At 39.6% G+C, this 21324-nt stretch overlaps 1 protein-coding gene across 5 annotated transcripts in view; it reads left to right on the top strand.

Moving 5' to 3' along the window:
* PDGFD (platelet derived growth factor D) overlaps positions 1–21324 on the top strand; it is a 141157-nt gene that overhangs the window by 60144 nt on the left and 59689 nt on the right. The window lies entirely within an intron of this gene.

Below are 21324 nucleotides of genomic sequence, written 5' to 3'. Positions count from 1 at the left end.
TCCCAGGCTTAGAGTGTGCAGCAAGGCTTTGATGTCTCACTCCCTGGCAGTGATGGTTTCTTAATAGCTGCTGTTGTATTATGTGAAAAGGTATGCAGAGAAGCATTGTGAGCGTTGCAGTGTCAGGTTTGGTAATTTACTCAATTTTCTTCGTGTTTAGTATTGCAGAATATTGATGTTTTCAGTCTTCAGAAATGTGACACTTGTACAAGATTTGTGACTGTTGCATCAGTAAGGAGCTTGGCACTCTGTCAACTTGGCATGCTGTGGACTCTGCAACTTACTCTTGAATAAGGGAAAGCAGGTAAGCAAGGAATTTCAGACTCTGGCCCTTGAAAACCATGAGCAGGCCCTTTAAAAATAAATGTTTGTTATATGTTTGATTTTGAAGCACTTTGAAGGGACTTACATGACTAATAAAATGTGAAGTAGTTTTTATTAGATTTTTATCTTTGGAACAAAGCAAGTCTTCCATAAAGGTCGTATTTGCTCCTGAAATCAAAAAACCAAATCCACTTCTTTGAGCTATTTCTTACCTTGGAAAAAAATTTTCTTACATTGTATCTCTAAATAACTTAAGATACTGCTGCTCCCTTTTTTGCTGGCCATAGCATATCAGAGCTCCCTGACCTGAAGCCCAGCATGGTGTTCAGTTCTAATATAGAGCCTTGCATGCTTTGAGTGCATGTGGACATTTGTGTTGCAGGAACATGCTTCCACCAAGACAGCTTTGTCAGATTGGCATTCTGACCTGGCTCTGGACCTCAGGACACAGAGCAAATGAAACAAATTGTGAGTGGCAGAATGCCACCATCCCATTTTCCATCTAAGGGCTGGCTGAGCTACACACAGTTCTTCCAGCAAGCATGGGCTACAAATACATTATAGCCCATTATTTAATTTTTGACAACCAAATGCACACAGCCCTATCTCTGCTAGGACAGATAATCCTGAGAGGGTAGGGAGTGAATTTTGTTTGTATTATTCATGCATGTTAGAAAACAAAGAGAATGCAGTGGCACTTGTCTTGTTCCAGGCATTTAGGTCCATATGTAACTTCAGGGACATGAGAGGTTGCACCAACTGCTGTTGAGGGACTGCAGGTCCCTTTGGCAAAGGACAGGAGCTCCCTTCACCTCAGTCTCTCCCTGAGCGTGGGTGAAGCTCAAGGTCAAAAATGCTGGTTATTGAATTCGGACTTACAGAAAAAGCTGTTTAAAATAAAAATATTTTCCATGCTATGTGCCTGACTAAGTGTGATCTGAATGTCTTCAGAATTTTGAGCAGCTGCTGGGTCCCATAGCAGTTTTATCTGACTGGCATTATAAAGCCAGGGTGCTGCTGCAAAGGAAAAATTCTGCAAGGTTCCTGGAATTTTTTATAGGGTCACAGAAAACTGTCTCCCCTGTAACTGGACTGTACATATCTGTCTTGTAAACTGGAAATTTTTGCTTCGTTTATATAGAATGGGGAGTTTGGAGGAAAAAAAAAATAAAACTCACAAAAAAACCTGCAAACAAAACCCTTCTCCCCTCATAGTAATGGACATCTTTGTTGCTTGTCTGCTTCTACTACTGCTGTTTTAAGACATTGTCTAGATTGCCCAAAACTTTGCAATGTTGCCACCATAAATGTGAGTTAGATTATTTGTTCTAACCCTCTTTTCCTTACCCAGTATTGTAGTTGGCTTCTTTTGTTAAGTTGACCCTTCCATTTTTCTAAACATGGGGTCTCTGTGAAGGATACATTAAAAGTGTCCATGACAGAAAGATCAGACAAAACTGTTTTAGCAGCTGCTTCTTCTGTACAAGTCGACTTTTTCCATCAACAGAACAACCATTGACAAATACACTCCTTCCAATGCTTAGGATCCAAAGTGGAATAAATTGATACAATTGCTGACCTGTTTTTCTGCTTTTTTTTAATATGTGCATACTTTCAAAGCAGCAAGTGCTTTGAAAGGGCAGTTGCCAAGGAGAAGTGTTTAGGATCCATAATGAATGGTGACAAGTAATGATCCTCATACCTATCAAACATCTAAATATGCTGTCACACTGGATGAAACTGAAGTAAAGATGTTGTCTGCTTTGCTAGATAATAATTTCTGGGAAAGGACAGGGTTAGAAATTAGTAGCAGCTTGGAACTACTTTCTCTGCATTCCTTTTCCATCCTTTATTTTGCCATTTTGAAAGATAATTTAGATATCACCTACAGTCCCTGAGATGAGTCCTTCTCATTGACACAGAATTTGGAGAACTAAATTCATACCCATATTTGATGAAGAAAGAATGCTATTACTTTTTTGATGTAGTTTTAATTAGTTTTGCTCATTATCCCTGGAGGCATCTAGAAGAAATCAGATTCATGAACATATATTTCATCCTGCTGCTGGAATCAAGCTGGGACACTCCTGTGTTGAGCTGTTAATACTTCTCTGTAAGCAGCCTAGTGCCATATCTCTTTGCCATGTGCAGGCATCAGTTACCACAGATACATGTCTGCCAGGCTGTTCCTCTCACATGTTCTCACTGCTTCTCTCTGGCCACGGTTAAATCTGTACCATAACTTTTTTCTTCTTTTTCTTCAAAACGTTCTTGTAGAGGTGTTACCACCATTTCTAATTGCCCCAACCTTTTCCAGAAGTGCATCTGTATTGGGGCTGCCAGAGATTGGCTCTGATGGGGGAAGCAACTGGCAGCTTCCAACAGAAGTCACCCCTGTAGCTACCAAAACCTGGCCTTGCAAAATCCAATGCAGCATTTTGTCAGTTAACTCCTGATCTCTGATCTTCACATTTGAGGTTAAGAAGGGGCAATTTTGGAATCATCTGCTTCCCACAGATCTCTCTGATCCCTCTTATTAAGACACTCAGTCTGATGCTGAGAGTGGGGCTGGCCTTGGAAAATGCTCACCATGAGCCCTTGAAGGTCAGGTGCTTGCTGGTCATGTCAGGTTATTCTGTCCATTCTGGCAGTGTTTTGCTGCTTGACCTTGAAGAGATCAGTGAAGTGCTGCAGCCATAGCATCTTTGGGACCTCTTTGCTAAAGTGGTCTCTAGAATACTGCTAAATGCTGTGAGGTAAAATTAATAACAAGAAAGGAAAAGATAACAGAATGTCTTAGTATAATTCAACTCAGAATTTGAGCAAGCGAGAGAGAGACAGTGGGAAACCAATCTTCATTCATTCTGCTGTTTGCAGAACTGTTGTTTCTAATCGAACACATTTTGACTGGGGGCTATAGCCTGTATCTTGCCAAAGTTAAAATGGATGTTCATAATGCTGTGGTTTGATTTTATCATCTGTGAACTCTCAAAGTAATGTATTTGTTGATTCATGGATACATATAAATACTTACCTGGTCCCTATTTTTCTCTTTCCTTTTTTTACTGACACTGTAGTTCATGGATTTAGATAATGATTTGGGTTTGGTGTTGTTGGGTTATTTGTTTGTTTATTTATTTATTAATTAGGTAGGTAACTACTGCCTGTTATCTCACAACTGCTCTGAAATCACCTCTTCAGTGAGGTTTGAAAGAAGGGGATCCCAAATTTTGCTTCCTTTGTCGATGTATTTTACTGTATCTTCATCTGTGGACCTTCTGAATGAGGGTGGTCCTGTGTGTCCCTGAGACCTGTCTAGGTACTACTGCAGTGTGTGTTATCATCTTTAGGAACAGCTTAGAGGCGTGAACAATAATTCTCTTCATACATCATCGAGTTTCTTTTTCACAGTAGTATTCAGCAGTTCTTGTATCAGTGGAGAAACTAAGGGAGTTTTTGCATTGACTTCACTAGTATTTGAACAGGGCATGTAGGAGTCTGAAAACTCAGAATACTGCTCTGAGCTTTGGTTGTGACCAGATTTTCTCTGCAGAAATTCTTCCTGTTTGGGAATTATTTATCTTAGTGCTCCATAAAGCTTGTTGACTGTCACAAAAATACTTTTTATCCAATTGTTAATTGCTAACTTCTATTTCTGGAATTACTGTGCAAAGACTTTGATGAAGCAAACAGTGCAGGAGAGAGTGAGTGCATCAGGTTCAGATCTTAGGTCCCTAGTCAGTTCTGGCTCTCTCTAATGTGATTGCAATATCCAGATATGGAAAATATAATGAAAAATGTTGCAGAAGAGCCTGATTGTTACAAGAAAAATGCTCTGAGTGATTTGAATCCAATCACAAAATGCATACATATGTGAGACTTCAGTAGGCAGAAGATTTTCACATTTTGGTGTTGAAGTTAAGAAGACCAAATAGCATTGCCGATGGTTTCTCTCTAGCAGAAATGAGTTAGTATTGCATGAAAAATTTGTGTTCTGAAGAGGAGCAAGTCCTTCTTACATAGTGCATAATGCTTGCACCAGATCAGTAATTTTTTGTTATTATAAATTCTCTCCACTGCTTCTCTTCTCTTTAATTTCTTTGTCTGTATTCAATGTATTTTTTTAAAGAAAACTGGAAGTTTTTGAAAGAAATTCAGAGATTAATATCTGTTTTTAACAATCGCTTTCTAGTGGTAAACTATTCGCAAAAATGAAAAAATGGTGAAATAAAAGTTATTGATGTAATGCTGGAGTGTTTGTTTTATGGGTTTATGAAAAGGTCTGTTGAAAACAGCCTTCTAAATATTAATTGAATCTTTATATTCAAGATCAGATGTCCCTTTAAAAGGGAAACATTAGAAGTTTTTGTTCCTATCTTTCTCTAACTACTTTTGCATTGCTTTTACTGTAAATACAGACCCATTTTTCAGCCATTTCCCTTCAAAAGAATCAAAGTCAAGAGTTGATTGCATCCATACTATTGCCGTGGCTGGAATACAATTCCTTTTTCTGCAATATTTTAAGCGTGTGCTGCTACTCCTGAATGGACACAGATTATTGAACAATAGTAAGCTAATAAAGAATAATAATAAAGAGAAATCTTCAGTCTCTCATTGTGTTGAAAATATTGGCTCTATTCTGCCTTTAAAGACTAATAGTTTTGCTGGGATATATTCAGTTCCTTTGATGTTTAAATATTAGAATCTAGAGCTCTTTCAGATAATGTTAAACAGAAGTGATATTTCTGTTCATATCTTGATGCTTGGTAGAATTCTCTCACTAATACATGAACCAACTGAAGGGGCCTTGTACACCTTAATCTGATTCTCATGCTAAAACACTTGGGTCCAGAGAATGTGACGTGTATAGTGGTTAGATTTTAAATGTGCTTTGGTCAAGGTTTTGCATTTGGATTTGATTTTTTCCTTGGTTTTGGGGTTTGCTTTTTTTTGTTTGGTTTGGTTTTGTTTTTTACTATCAGATTCCTAAGGGAGTTTTTGCATTGACTTCAGTAGTATTTGAACAGGGCATGTAGGAGTCTGAAAAGCATAGTTACTTTGCTAAGGAGTTGTTTTTCTTGATCTGTTTGACCAAGCATTGATTTTGCTCCCCCATGTGCTCTGAATGCACTTCAGAATTAAAGCCTGCTTTCATTAGCAGTTTTTAAGGCAGGGAGCAGTGTGATGTCTTCTTGAGAATCTTTAGAGAACAGCAGCATCACAGCTGCTAGAAGAGCTTTGCAATCTATATGTGTTAATTACTGCTAAAAATTCTTGTAATAAAGTAGGTATGATTCTACTCATGGATTTCATTAAAAGTGAAGTCCAGCCCTAAAATCTCATTGGCATGCAGTAAGGGAGCCTGTTGTTTAAGTCAGGAGTGGTTTAGCCCTTCTCCATTAACCTCCAGGTGTGCATTTCCAGAAGAAAAGCTCTGGTCCCAGTGGTCTGGCAAATGTATTTCATCTGCCCTTCCTACACCCCCCAGTCTGGCATAACTGCTAAACATCACCAGCAGGACATGGACACAAAAAAAGAGAGGATCAGTGAAAATTCTGTGTGCCCAAAGGCATTTTGATTTATTTTTTAATCCAATTCAGTTAGTCTAATTAAAAATGTTAATTTTTCTTGTGAACTTTCTTTTTTTACCCTCAGACCACATAGCATTTTTCTACTGGCAAATGACGGGCATATAGTTAGTAATGGATGTGAGTATTACTTGCTTTTTATATGTTCCTCTATCACTTGTCATTGTTACACTTACTGATTTTTGTGGTCCATCTCCAGTTCTTTTCCTGTTCTGACAGTTGTCATCATGGCAGCTTTTTGCAGAAGAGATTTGTGTAACCACATGGTGCCTAGTTCAGGGAACTCCTTGAATCCAGAGGACTACATGTTGCTGCCATGAGTGCATTTTAAGTGCAACAGTCATGTCAGGGAGAGAGATCTTGTCACTGAAGGTGTCCCCAGGCAGCTGTTGTGTGCTCCTCTACCAACCCAGGAAGCTGTGGGCACGTCTGTCCTGCAGTGTACACTGCTCAGCAGAAACCAGCACCGTGTTTTTTTCCTGAGTATTGTGTATCCGTGGTTAAGTTAGGTGTGAAAACCTTCTTTAGACCTTATTGCATTCCCCTTATTGCAAAGGGGGAAGCAGATGAAGAAATGTGTTGCCTGTCATCGTGACCAATGATATACAAGCAGTCTGCTGGGGTTTTCTGTGTGATTGCAAAAGGAGGGGAGGGAGGAGAAGGATGGCTCACACAGCAGATGATGTGATTGATCAACATGTTAACTAGTGTAGCAAAATCCCATCTGTTTATATGGTTTACATCTTTCCCAGCTATGAAGCTGGGATGAGAAGAAAAGAAGCACAGAAACGAAATCGATTATGAATGAAAAATTGGAACCCAGTCCTGTTACTGATGAAACTAGCACAGTTTCAAAAAGAGTAAGATCACGTCTTAAGAAAAAGTCTACATGGACATCCACTAATACTATCCTCCCCTAATTCTGCTTGGCAAGGAAATGGGTCTTTTTCTCTCCAAATCTCTATTTTTTTGTTCAAAATGTGATTAAGCCATTGGGTGTCCTCTGCAAAAATCAAACAATCTAGAATAGAGGATATTGTAACGAGGGAGCCTTTCATAACCAATTGCTGCTTAATTGTGGTTGAAGTTTTTCAGTTTCTGTCTGCTTAGTTTCTCTTATTCCTGTTGGCAATGGAAGTGAGTGGGACAGTAAAACATATTGAGATCCAGACCTATTCTGATAATTGTATTTCTTCCTGGTAAAATGTGACAACATTTGAAAATTGTTTGTGCTGTGAGCAGATTCTTTGGAGTAACAGCGCCTTGTCTGCCTCGCCTCTCTGTAGTTTTTGCGAAAGATGTAGCTGAAGTGGCTTTAATTGTGAATGAAGCAATGTTTATGGTTTCTTTAATCACTGTTTACTTTCAGTAAGAGCTTTTTCAAGTAATGGGAGTAAAATATATTCTTCTATCAATCTGTCTAAACATTAAGAATGCTATGTAGAAAACTATTATAATTTAATCATAGATGTACTCATCCAGGGGGAAAAAAATCACCAGAGGCATGCATGCAGAAATGTCTTAGCTGTGTATGCAGATTCTCAAAAAAAGAGTTGTGAATGTATAATTCTGCATGCACAGAAATTCAAACTATCAACATTTTGACTTCTGTCGCAGTATGCATGCTCCATGGCATGCCTGATGAAAAGCTTTTGTGATCTGCCAGAAGGTAGCTCTTATCTCTTACAAACACAGAACCAGGGGTATTTCAGGTCCAGTCAGTCTCTCTTTTGGATCTCCTGGAGGTGGGCTGGGGCAGGAGGTGGAAAGTAAAGTTCTGCAGGAGGTGTGGTGCTCACAGGTATCTAAGAGGAGAGGTGGCAGTTTTACAGTGAAATTAGGAAATACAGTTCTGCCTGAATTGTAGTACAAATGTGATGCCCAGGTGGTATTTTTGGATCTGGCGTCAATTTAGAGTACAAATAATATGAGTAATGACAAATGTATTGATTCTCCCTATAAAGCAACCCAGTGTCCAATCTCCCTGAATTGCAAATTTTTTCTGAATCCCGAGGTAATTTAGATTGCCTTGGTGATATCTATTCAATACGTGGCCTCTGAGGACTACAGTCTTATTCTATTTTTCAACACCTGCCATAACACAGCCTTGGTCTTAGTCTGCAGGAAGTAACTATGTATTAACAATATTTCTACTACTGCCATGATGCTAATAATTTATAGCTCTAACATGTCTCATATCTTTTCCAGCAGCCAAGAAAACTCCCTTCTCTTATCTGCCACTGTTGAATTTGGAGAGTAATATCTTCTTTCACGTCCTTCCACTAACCTTAGATATTTATGGTAGCGTCAAGTGCTTTGACAGACTTTGTGTCCTTTGCTCCTTAATTTCTGAGAGAAGATACAGTCTTCTGGCTTCCCCCTAATCAGCCATGTGATATGTTCTCGTAGAAAGCCATGCAAACTTTTTTCTCTCCTAACAGTTGGTGCAGTTTATGAGTTCTTGTCTTTTTGGGGCAGAAAGAAGTTAATCCTTACATCCATTCTCGTGTAAGAAAATAAATCCCTGTTTTTTAAAATTTCTCTTTTCATTGTTTTTCCTTTTCAAACCTGCATCTGGCTTGAGGTTTTTTTCCTTTAATATTTCTTTCAACAAAGTGGGTTTGCCAGTGGACTTATTTGAAACCACCTCCTCCAAATTTTTTTTTGAGCTGTCTCCTTCTGCTCTTGGATTTCTTCATTAATTGTTACAGTATATAAAGACTGATAAATCTGCATCATGACAAAAAAAAGCAACATGTATTTGGAGAATGTGAAGAACTCAGCACATATGTAATTAATTCCTAGGCTTTTAATGAGTAGTTAGCATTTCTTTCAGGACTTGCTTCTCAAAAGGAGTCTTTTTATAGCCATATGGAAATATTTCAGATAATTAAAGAAAGGGAGGAAAAAAAAAAAAAAAAAAAACTAAAGCCAAGTATCATATACAGGAATCTGAAACTGACAAGAGTTTAGGTGAATTTTGAAAAAAGTCCCTTTGTTTACATCAGTAACAGACATTACATTAGCTTTTAAAAATCCACAAATGATATAGCATCTGAGTGATTTTATAAATGGTGAACTGTATTTCGATGTCAAATTCTTACTTCAAAATCTGTGTTTTAGTTCTGTGCAGTAGTGGCAATTCTGTTCAAAAGTGTGACCAGCAAAGGAAAAAAACATGATAGGCACAATGTTGCCTGGATGAAAGCTCCATTTGGGTCACATGAACAATACTGGTTTGCACTGATTGATGAGCTGATATTCTCTTGAGTCACATGGGAGTCCCCAGTGCATGTGGGTGAGACTTCCAAGGGTGCTTGACTCGATGATCCCAGCAAATTCTAACAGCACTATAAGTGTGGAAAGAATAAATGAAAATCATAAATTTTGCTGAATTCTGCTATTGCACTTATGTACAGAAGATAATTTGGAAATTACGAAGAGAACCCAAATATATTAATATTTGTGTAGAAATAAATGAAAATACTTTTCTTTGAATCAAACAACTCAGTCCATGTTGATATAATTAGGAATCTTCCGCAACTCAACCTACAAATAATTAAAAAAAAAAGATACACAAGTTCTTCAACTCTTTAATAGATCAGAGATGCACACCTTGAATTTTCCATATGAGCTGATTTAGTTAAGGTTCTTTTGAGTTCAGTGTATCACTGCACTGAGCACTTTCTGCTGCTGCTCCTGTTCAGATTAAAGTTTTTTCCTCCTCCTTTCACTTGCCGTTCTGGTCAGATCCTTAGCTGGTGTAAATATCTGTGGTCACTGTAGGGATGTTGCTGATTTACACAAGCAGTGGTCTGATTCCAGGCTGTTTTACTGCTCTATCAAAATGGATTTGGTGAGTGAGCTTTTTTTGTGTCTGAGCTGAGTTTATTAATGTCTTAGTATACCTCAGAAAAGTGGGTACTTTTAAAAGTGTTTTCATTTTATTTCTTAGGAGAATGTTATGTTTATTCTTTCTTTATTACTTAAAGGCTGCATTGAAGAAACAAATTGTCCATTGAGATGGGTGTAGTGGAGCATTTGTTTTGTTCTTGACAGAATGGTTCTCTGCATCCATTAAAGAGTAGGAACAAAAAAGAAAGGCATTTTATTTAAAGCTTTAAATGAAATAACCAAGTAATTGTGTATGTGGCTAGAATTGAACTGGCAGTCGAGGACCCCTAGTCCCTTAATTAAGGTGAATGAATCAGGAAAGACTCTGAGCCTCTACCCTGTAGCTGTGTAGCAGACAAACCCTCAGCTGGTTGGAGCCTGGGGTTCTGCTGGGTTTTTAGGGTTTCCAGTTGCTTTTTTGGGGAATGCCACCAACTTCTGCCAGTGCATGCCAGGACTGACCCTGCTGCTCCTGGGCAGGGCGGGAGGGAAAGAGAGGGAGGATTACCTTCTCCTTGGCAAAGATTTGCTGTACAAATCTTGGTAGCGTTTGCATATGTCAGTGTGGGCTCTAAAAATTCATACAGACCTGTAATTGAGAAAAAGAGCATTAATGTGGGCAGCCTGTGCCATTGCATGCTCCATCCTGTCCATAGCCCGTGACGCCCTTGGGGAGTGCAGTGAGAGCCATGGCTCTGAAACGCTGCCCCTCATTTTGTGCAACAAAAGGGCAAGGGCTGGGTTGGCAAATCTGCACTGTGGGAAGGAGGTGGTGTGAAATGTCTCACTGTGACTCCACCAGTGCTCCTGCAGCTTCTCTTAGCTGGTGTCTGCTACCCCTCCCTTGTCTGCTAGCCAAGTCCAGCATCCTGCTGGTCCTTGCAGCTGCCCAGTGCAGCTGACAGCAGAGAGAAATGCTGATCATGGAATGTGTCTGTGTCCATAACAGCTCATGAGGTTTACCATGTGGGAGCTTTGTTTTAGTAGCAAATAAGAAGTGAAGGTCAGAGAAAGAGCTGTTGGGAGATGGGGAGCTCCATGAAAATGCAAAAAATTGACCACTTTAGATAAAGTAAATCTGTCCGTAGGCCAGAAAATGATGGGACAGTAGTGTTATGTGAGTACTTAAATTGATCACAACTGATTTTAGTAACATGCAATGAAGCTGTCATTTACCAAAGCTGTCAGTTACTTAATTATAATTTATACCAGATGATACTTAAGGTCATAGTTGTGGTATTTTCTTATTTACAGTCTAAACTATAAAAAGACCCAGAATATTTCACCCTAGGGAATCCAAAAATGGTTGCTGCTATTTCTTCTTACAGAGTAATCTAGAGTGACTGCTGTAAAGCAGGACTTCTGAAGTTTCTAAATCAAGAAAGATTTAAAATTTCATCCTTTGATGAACTATTCTTCCATGGCTTCCATAGAAAAGACTGAGATAAACTAAGCAGGAATAAATGAAACATGTTGGAAATTCAAACAACAAAAGAGGTGGTCTCTGGAATTCTTGCCAATAAATAGAAATCAGAAAAATACAATTTTGACACCAAATTTGTCATTAATCCAACTTTCATGTGTGTTCTTCCAATATGGTTTTTTCCCTTTCTTTTGTCAAACACATAAACTAAACCTTTTTTTTTTACAGTGTATATTCCATTACTGTTAACAGTGGTTTTTGTCTTACTGGACTGTAATCCTAGATGCCAAAAAACAAGTAAAGAAAATTGAGTAAAAGTCACTTGTTTGGGTAGTCCAAAGAGTGCCAAAGTATCCTTATGCATTTTAAGCATTAGTGTGGAAAATAGTTTTCACAGGAAATGGTGCAGTATGTCCCTGTCTCCCTTCAATAGCTCTGATACAGGGTGTTCATGAAATGATGTGAGAGTACTGTATTTATTGGACTTTCTCACCCTTTTTATCTCAGTTACATAAGCCTCTTATCTGGCTCCTCTTTGGCCAAACAGCTGCTCAGAGCTGTGTTTAATAGTCAACACACAGCTGTGCCCTCTGAGTGAACAGGACCTCAGCACATGTTGTTCACCCAGATGTGTAGCATCAATACCAACACAGAACTGGGATGACACAGGAGTGAAGTAGTCCCCTTTGACCTCCCTGTCTAAAACAGATGCAGGTTAGGCAGTCTCACCTGCAAGCAGCAAGGTTTGGTGGCTTGCTGTTGACCTCTTGTGTTGCACATATTCTTAGGGACCTACTCTAGTCATGCCTCAGCCAAGCATCCTAAGTCCTACCTGCTGTCCAGGCACATGCATACCACCACTGTGTGCAATTCTCCTTTTTTGTTGTGCAGTCTACATCAGGAAGTGAAAAGCAGAACCTGAGATTGCTCCCTTAAACCCTCTGCCATGATACCTACAGGCATTTCTCCTCACCATTAGGCTTTCAGCTAGGTGGAGGCAAACTGGGTTTGGTTGGTTCAATGTGTTTCTCTGGAAGCTTTAATGTGAGGGGGTGCTGATGGTGTCTGCTGGTTAACCTTAAGTCATCTCACGTGTGTCCTGAAAGCTGGAGGAGTGAAATGTGTCCTTTGGTGTTCCTGCTGGTGAGATCTGCAGCCAAAGCTGGCTGAATTTTTCATTGTAACCACTCAATCCCTTTTTTTTTAGTCAAACATTTCACTGAATCCACAGGCAATGGGCAACTTTGAAGTTTTGCTTTGTCTCCAGTGCAATTGCACGGGGGACTCCAGCTTTCACTTTAAAAGTGAGATTTCATTGAAGGTCCATGAAAGTGAAGGATTATTTAATTACATCCTGATTTGCCAACACTATACTCAGCCCTGCTCAGAACATAAAGCTCCATAATGTCTGCTCCCCGTGGAGCCTTAGCACTAAGTCCTGGTTATCATTGCCTCCACGCAGGTTTCAGTGTGTTTTCATCTTCTCACGGAGGATCTATTGTGCCTCTAACTTAACAAACCTAAGAATAAGTTAGGCTTTTCCTTTTTATCACCAACATCCCCCCGTATAAGCTAGAAGGAATGTTTCCAATAACTTCCTCTTGGTAACGGGCCAAACAGCTGTTTTTCCAGAAAGGACTTGGGAAGCTAAGGTCTGTAAATCAAACCTTTGGAGCAAGCTTCTTTTCCAGTTTTGGTTTTGGCTTACGGTAGTCAGGATGTGTCTGTACTAGTATGAGACATGGTTGCTGCCTGTGATACAGCAGCTCCTGAGCCTGTGGGTTATTCTGATACACACCAGTATTATCTTCCCAGCTCGTGGTCCCTATATATTGGCAGTGAATGAGCTCTGCTGCACTTCAACCACATGTAGTTTTGTTCCTAGGTGAAGGACTAAGGAAATGTCTAGATGATCCTTTGGTGCAAGATCATAACAATAAAAGAAGGCAGCAGCCAAGGGTTTTATGTGCCTGGAAACTTTGTTGAATTGCAGTATCTATCCACATGACAGCTCCGCAACATTCCGATGCCAAACCTCCAGAGAAAATCCTAAGCGCTTACAGGAAAGATCCCCCGCACTTCAAGTTCTCGGTACTTTCAGTATGCATGACTTAAATTACTTTCCAGACTTGGAATTTTGTTTCTCAACATGGGTTTTATCTAAATGATGTAAAGCTGCCCCTGTGGCCCTATTCATGTTCTACTTTCATGCCAGGAAAAGATCTCAATGTCTTCTGCTCTCCTTGCACCAGTGCTGTGGTTTTCAGTGGAGGAAAACTGAGACTTGGGGGCAAAAAGTGGGCGATGGCATGCTCTGCTCTGGTCTGAACTGTCAGGGGCTGATGACAGAGTGCCTTGGAGTAGAAAAGCTGCTGGGTCTTTATTTTTTTGGCTAGATCTCGAGTCCTGGTCCTTGTGCCAAGAATTTCTCCTGCATTTTACCTCTATCCATTTCTTGGAAAAGAGAAAAAGCCATCTTTGAAGCAGCATCCAGAACCCATCCATCCCTTGAGAAGAGACAGAAGTGGTCTGAATTCTCTTGAACAAACAGAAGAATCATAACAGAGGCTTCTACTTCCTTGGAGGACATTAAGCTGTGTCCTGATTTTGAGAATAGGGTTAATTTTTTAGGTGTTAGGCTGCTGTATAAAAAGGAACAGATTACCAACAGTCATATTTTACAATATGATCAGATCTGCCTTTTTTAAAAAAAAAAGATTTAGGTAACTTTATGGTATTAGGTATTTACTGCACCTGCCTTAAAGGGGCTGAAATATCCCCACAAGCTTTTATCTTTGCACAGTTGGTTGATATATAGACTCTAAGAGACAAAAAAACACACCCATGGCAAATGCAGTCCAAGGAAAGGATGTCTGCTAGAATACTATTGCCAGACTTTCCATTATAAGAAGTGACCTTCTACTCCCTTTCAGAGATTTTGGGTCTTCAGTGCTGACACAGAAGGTAAGGAAACATCACATCACAGAGAAAATTGCCTTGATTTGTCTTATGGAACAGATCTCCTTTTACTGCCTAATGTTCCAGCATGTGACCTCCACTCTGTAATTGCCTATCTATCTGCTACAATATGTTCAACATGAGAAGACTTTCCCCTTTTGATTGGATTTTCTTTTTCTTTCTATCAACATTTTTCTTTCTGTAAGAAAATTCCCTGTCTTGTTCAGACTTAGAAGTGCTTGAGTGAAACAGTTTCTAAAAGAGTATTTTGAAACAAATTCTCTTTAAGACTTGAGCTATGCCAAACTTACAAGGCAAAAAGTCCTCATTTGGTTGTAAAAAATGGAAAAATAATGAAGGGAAAATGGAAAAGGAATATATTTTCATTGCACCAGGAGAATTTGAAGGAAGCTTCCCATAAAGGTCTACTTTTTTTGAAGCCACTGCCTAAACAGGAAAATTAGGTGTGTCTAAGTTCACAATGTCCTATTTCTTTGCAAAACCTAATGAGCTGATGTCCAGTGTTGATATTTGTGCTTAATATCAGTTGTGTCTCTAACTGGCACCAACTTGTTGGAGCCACTACACAAGTTTTATATACCAGCCTTCTTACAAAGATGTTGGCGCTCACTGCAAACATCTGCTTCAGTTATGTTTCCCTTAAGCTCTTTGTGGCACCAGGAGAGCCATTTTCCTCAGTATTTTTTTTCTCACGGTTTCTCAAAGTTTTATGTGTTTTTATGCTTGTGATCATGGGGATATATGCATTAGTCTCACTGCACATCATTAGAGCTACACATTCTTGATATACACATTTTCCTCTTTCATAGTTAATTATGAAATCCCCCCCATAAAAACCATAAATATTCAACATTCCTTTTACTGTTCATTTAAGAGTCCAGCAGAGATGCATTGCAACACTACTACCCATCATGAAAGAACTAGCAGTTAGCAAAGTGTTTTATATGTTGGCTTAACATATGTTACTTTTCTAAAGACACTTTCGCTTTACTGTAAGACATTCAGGATCTTCTTTTGTGTAGAAGAAAGTCTCCATCAAGAAGTGAAATAAAAGCAAGTAATATAAGTCACTGCTAAAAGCAAATGCCTCTGAGTTTGGTATCATTGTAAACGTAATTAAGGAATTGTTTTCTCAGTATTCATCTGTGGAAGTCTGAGCAAGGCCTCACCGAAGTAGACAAAACTAGAGCCTTCACCCCAGCAAAATGCAGTCCCACCTGTTCTTCATTTCAGGACTGTGTTTTTAGTTCTATATGCAAAATGCAGTTATGATGGTGACCATTTCACGGGGAAAATAGTATTATCAAATGCAAACAAAATTATGCGTATTATAGTGAGAAGCATAGAGACAGGCTGTCTCTTTGAATTATGTGCCTGGACTCCCTTTTCAATTGCTCATTTAATATTCTCAAAAGGGATCTTTGCTGAGGTCATGTTCAACCACAGATTGACTGTGTACCACCAAGACTAGCGGGGTTGCTCTGCACAGAACCACAGGCAGACAAGCAACCCTTCTGTTACAAATGGATGATGGCTCTGAATTGAATTTTAGATATCTGGAGTGTTTTCGTTCTTTGATACTTTCTGTACGGGTGTTGTGCACTGGCTAATTTTCTTTCTTTCTACTAAAGCTCAATTTTTTGTTTCTTTTGTAAATCTTCTATGGATGTATTCTTCTAGCAAAGATCTGCACACAGCTCAGGGACTTGGGAGTGAGCTGATATTGTATGAGGTCAGAATTTAGCTGAACATACTCAGAGCACGTTTTGATATTGCCTTCGTGACAGAACAGTTTGTGCATTGGACTCTGGTGTTGCTGGGAGTATCTTTCGTGCTCCTGAAAAAAGAAGAGGCTTGTTGATAAGAGAAGTGGAGCTTCTTCTGTGAAGTCCAGTGGCAAACCAACCAAGCTGATAGTCTTTCATCAGCTCCCATGGGATTTAAGTTCACTTTTTAATTGCTTATTTGCCGGGTGGTTAATAACATGTTAGGTGGTGTTAAAATGCTGCTCTCTTTTTTGGGTCTTGAGCCAGAAAACTCCTTAAGTATGAGCTTAACTAAAGGTTTGTTGTGTCCTTGAAATAAATGGGGTTATTGAAGTTATGTTTTGGATGGATCCACTGCCTTAATATACTCCTACATCTACATCCTTGTACCAGATTGGCCGTTTCTCAGTTTAGTGCCTGTACAAGAGATAATTTGCAGCTTTTAGCCTGGCTGGGATTATGCTGTACCTGTTTTATCACTGACCATCCCAATCCTTTCCCTCCTTTGGTTTGCCTTCTTGGAGCACTGCTGGTGAGTCATGATGGGAGCAGAGCTGATCTGAGTTAGGCCTCTGTCATTAAAAAGACAGAGATGCCTATGACTGGTACTACCATATAGTATTATATTCTGCATTAGAGAGCAGAAGTGTGATGTTGTGTTCACTGTTCTCACTGTTCACTGTCTAGGATTTATTTTATTGTTTATATCCACTGAAACAAACAAACCCACAAAAAAAAAATTAAAAAACAAACAAACAAACAAAAAAACCCCCTCCACTTTTAACAAGAAAAATGACCTTACAGTTTTACATCTTCCCAACAAGCTGTGACCAGCTATGGAATACACTATTTTGACAATGAACTCTGTCATCTTTTCATCTGATTTACACACAGCCTTATGGATAACAAAGTTTCTGCTTATTGCAGGAGGGTGGGGAAGAAAAAAAAAAACCAAAACCCAGTGAGTGCCTGAACAGGCTGCCATAAATACAACTCACTTGGCATGCCTTGTCCCCGAGATGAACTGATTGTGGTCTGGATTCAAAATTGTTTTACTGTTCTTTGGCTCTCTGTGGATTCAGCTATTTAGATCAGGCTAATTTTCAACTGGAGGAACTGAAGAGCTATTATTCTCCCTGAAGGTTATCTCATTTGTTTAAAAACTGGTGGCAAACCACTGACTGCTGTATTTTTTTTTTTTTAAGACAACAGCAATGGGGGAGGAGAGTTATATCTGGAAACTCCCATGTGCAAAATCCCAAGGTCCTTTCCTGAAATAACAAATACTTTCACAAGTAATAAAATGAACTTCACCATGGTTCTCAGAAATTCTGTCCTTAGCTGTAGTAGAGGATAAGCTCATCAGGTTATGCCCCGTGGCATTTCAAAGGGTGTATTTCTTGTCATAGTACATTCACAGTATGGTATTTTATCAGCTTTTACCACTGTATCAAAGTTGGTTGGCCAACTTCCCCAAGAGGAAGAAAGACAGAAGCAAACTTACGCACAAGACAACACCTTAGGAAGCAAAGCTGAAATTCTAGAGACCTTAGAAAAGTGGAACTAAGTATTCCATGTTGTTAGTTAGGTCCTTAGACAAAGTAATTTTCTTAATTCATCTCTCTAAAGGAATTGACACATAGAGACTCTCCTTGCTAGATGTATTATAGAACAGATGTCAGATTTGCTATTGTGAGTTAGAAATTGCCTTTTAGGTTGGTTGGGTTTTTTAAAATTATTGTTACTATTGCCTTAGTGAAGTAATTCATTGCCTGTCGAATGATGATGATAGAAGCAGACTTCTGTCTGTAGTAATAGGCATGTCATGGCTTGGAGGAGTAGCTTTAAGAGGGAAGTGTTGATACATTGCTAAAGCTCACAAGTAAGTGCAGGCATCCAGAGAAAACACAGGATGAAATTTGCCTTTCTGATTCTTGCTGCTCCTGTAGCATGGCCTAGCTGGGAAAGGGAAACATTGGATGTACTGGGCATCTGTGGTGGGGACTGTCTTGGGACGAGCACATTTTCCTGAATATTGAACGGTACCTCCCAGTTCCCACTCCGACACCCAGCTGCACTCCGTGCAGGGGGATGAAGGCAAGCACTTTGGAAGATGCAGCTGCCTTGATCATTTAAATTGGAACTCCTGTAATTTGGACAGCTATCATGTATGGCATTAAGTTTAAAAGTAGTGGTTGCAAAAGAACTTGGGAAAAAAAAAAGGGTGAGATTAGTTCAGATAAATAAAATTTAGAGCAAGCTGCTTCTCAGTCAGCTCAGACTCTCTGCAGGGAATTGCCTCACCAAAAAGGATGTCTTCCAGATTCCTTCCCACTCATCTTCCTTATGAGATAGTTTTTCTCCCCCAGCACAAGGATGTGTTTGTGGCTCCTGCCATCTAGAATATCCTCCATGTATGGCCTAAATGGCCTTTTTGCCTTATGACTTAGCACCTGCTTTTATTCACTGTGAGATGATTTTATATGCTTTTTAGTAAATGTGACAGGCATTATGCACTGTCATGTTTTATTTACTCCCATAGAGCATTATGGAATACAGTTACAGTGTGACATCCAGGACACTGTGAAGTGCTGCATTGTGTTGTGTTGCAACGTGGGACAGTTCACTGCCTTAAAAGATGCACTGTCTTTTCCTTTGCCTATATCTTTTATTAAATGGTATTTTTTATCCTGATTTTCCCCTTGGTGAATATGTGATTTCCTTGAGTTGCCTCAGTGTATCTGATGAGAACAATGCTTGTCTGCTTGGGAAGGTCTTATTTTAGTCTCATAGCTTTGTTGATACAAAAGGTACAAGAGTTGCTCACATCTCCTCAAGCTGTTTCCCAGATGCTTGATGATGCATGAGGAGCCAACCTCCTGAGAGCGAGTCTGGGTTGACTGTTTTCTATCTAAGTCTGTTAACACTGTGAAATCCCAATGAAACCCCGCCCTTAGAAAATTCTGGTGTGTTTGATTATAGTGCTTGCTACACCAGCATTGTAATTCAGGTTGTAATTTAGTGCATGGTGAGGAGGGTGAGAGGGAATCAGGCTGTTTCAGAGCTCCTGAAGAATCTGCTCCAGCAGTAGGCGAAGGCTCTGAATAGCCTTAGATTTCATCCCATGTGGGCTATAGAAACAGTATTTATGGCCATTCTCATCAAACATACTTTCTTCCTTTGTGGAAAGGGCTTTTCCTCAGTGTGGAATATTTGAATATCCCTTATTTTACTGTAGTGAGATTTTTCTCCTCCTGTTTCTCTCCAGTCTTTCCTCTACAATGACTTTATAATTGCCACATTTGCCATGATGGAAATAACAAGTCACTGTGCTTTGATTTTTAAGCTTCGTAACATGTGCAGCTCTACTGCTCCGTGTACCTGTACAGCTTGGATACTGCAGAGCTGTGCCAGCCGTGACAATTCAGCACTAGCCTTGGTCAGGTGTGACTGCCTTGCAGGCAGAGCACTGTAGTCAGCGAGATTCAGAGTTTAACTTAATTGAAAAGCTGTGACAGACCCTCTTCTTAATGTGCAAGAGAGCAGATAGTGTTCATTCTCGGTTGGTGTGCTGTGTGCACAGATGTTTTGTTTGGGATATATGTATGAGCATATTTCAGAGATATTGTCCCCAGATCTCTAATTTCAGCAGCTGACGACACGAGGGTAAAGCCTGTGCTAGGACTGCCTGGGAAAAGGGAACCTTTCCCTCAGAATCTGAACCAGATGGAACCACACAGTGAAATGCATGGTGACAGAGGGAAAATGGCAATGGTTTTCTGTACAAGAAAGAGGAGTAAACTCTCTTTACTCTCAGGCACAGGATGAGTTTTGCCATGTTTTACTGCAATAACTTTTGTTCTGACTTAGGGAATGGTTGGTTTTTACTAGAATTTATTATCATCAAATCTGTTTTATTTTTATCCCTTTTCTTGGACGTTTTGGATAAAGTCCTGTGAACTATCTTGTCCTCTTAGTGTACTGGTGTTTTCAGAGTCCAAAGGTCCTCAGGATTTCAGTAAGAACTCAGTGGTGTTGGCTGGACATTTTGTTTCATTCCAGATCAGGGGAAAAAAAAAGCCACAGATTTCCTTTTCCCCCTTTTTTTAGAATAAAAGCAAATACAAAACAGATTTCAGCAGAGATGTCCCTGATGAAAATCGCAACTAATAGGTGGGTGGTCTTTATTTTCACCAAACCGACACTTTTGCAATGCAAATTGTTTGTTCAAAGCAGAACAAAACAAAACTGGCTAGTTCTGCACCTTGTGAGGTAGGGCTGTGTTTGCTTAGAAAGAGTGGCTCAGAGTGTAAAAGCATCTTAGAAAGATGTCACGGTTAGATCTGTGGAGATAGTTTTGTAAGAAATGCAGACTTTTGTGTTCTGAGCTTCAGGTTGTTTGGAAGCTATAATTACTGTGCTGTCAAAAGAGTACAATGAACTGTTGTAAGACAGCCAAGCTTTGCCTATAGCTTCATGCAGGGAGGTATTTACTGCCATGAACCTTGTGAGAAGCAACCTGAAAATCAGATGAAGTTTGTACCATTTGTCTGGATTTCTGTTTTCAATGAACATTTATAAAACAAGTATATTTATTTCATATAAAGAGTTTAGAAAACTTCAGTCACACGTTAATTTTTTTTAAGGGTGAAAACTTAGATTAACGTGTGTGACTGATGACTGTGGCTGGTTGCTTCAGTTCTGTATTTCCAACGTTCACAGAGTGGCTTGGTGGAGGTATTTTTTTTCCCCATTTGTTCTTCCTTAGTAGCCAGATTAAGGAGAAGGGACCAGTTTCTGTTTCTATTGCTTGCAGTGGAACTGGAGGTTGACATGGCCTTTAGCAGAGAGGAATGATGATAAGATAAAGACACAGAGTTTGAGTGTTTACATGAAAACAGGTGTCCAAATTCATGTAGATGCCCACATGCCAGGTGGGGGAAGAACACAGTTACCTGTTCCACAGGAGGAGGCTCAGAGGTACATGTCTTGGCTGGGAACTGAAACCTGCTGTGATCTGTATGTTGCCTTGGAGCCTTCTGATCCTCAAAATGTCCACATACTAAAGTTGTCAATGCCCAGAAGAATTGTTGTTTGCAGTTCTTTGACACAGACTGACCCAAATTCCAGTATCAGAAACAGCTGGGCAGTGCAAGTGTGTAGTGCAACTGAGAAGAGATTTTGACTTTTAGAGAGCTTGATCTTGACGCAGTTTCTGTAATCCTCGGAGTCATGGATTTACAGCAGCAGAGGTTTTACCTCAGTATAAGTAAACTTCGGGAACAATTGAATATTTGCTCAGGCAAAAGTGGTGGAATTTCAATTAAGTGAAGACTTTGGCTATTTGTCT

This window comes from Sylvia atricapilla, chromosome 2, assembly GCF_009819655.1.
Source record: "Sylvia atricapilla isolate bSylAtr1 chromosome 2, bSylAtr1.pri, whole genome shotgun sequence".
NCBI classification, from domain to species: Eukaryota; Metazoa; Chordata; class Aves; order Passeriformes; family Sylviidae; genus Sylvia; species Sylvia atricapilla.
Note: the sequence above shows the minus strand (reverse complement) of the source record. Positions and strands in the feature narration are given on the sequence as shown.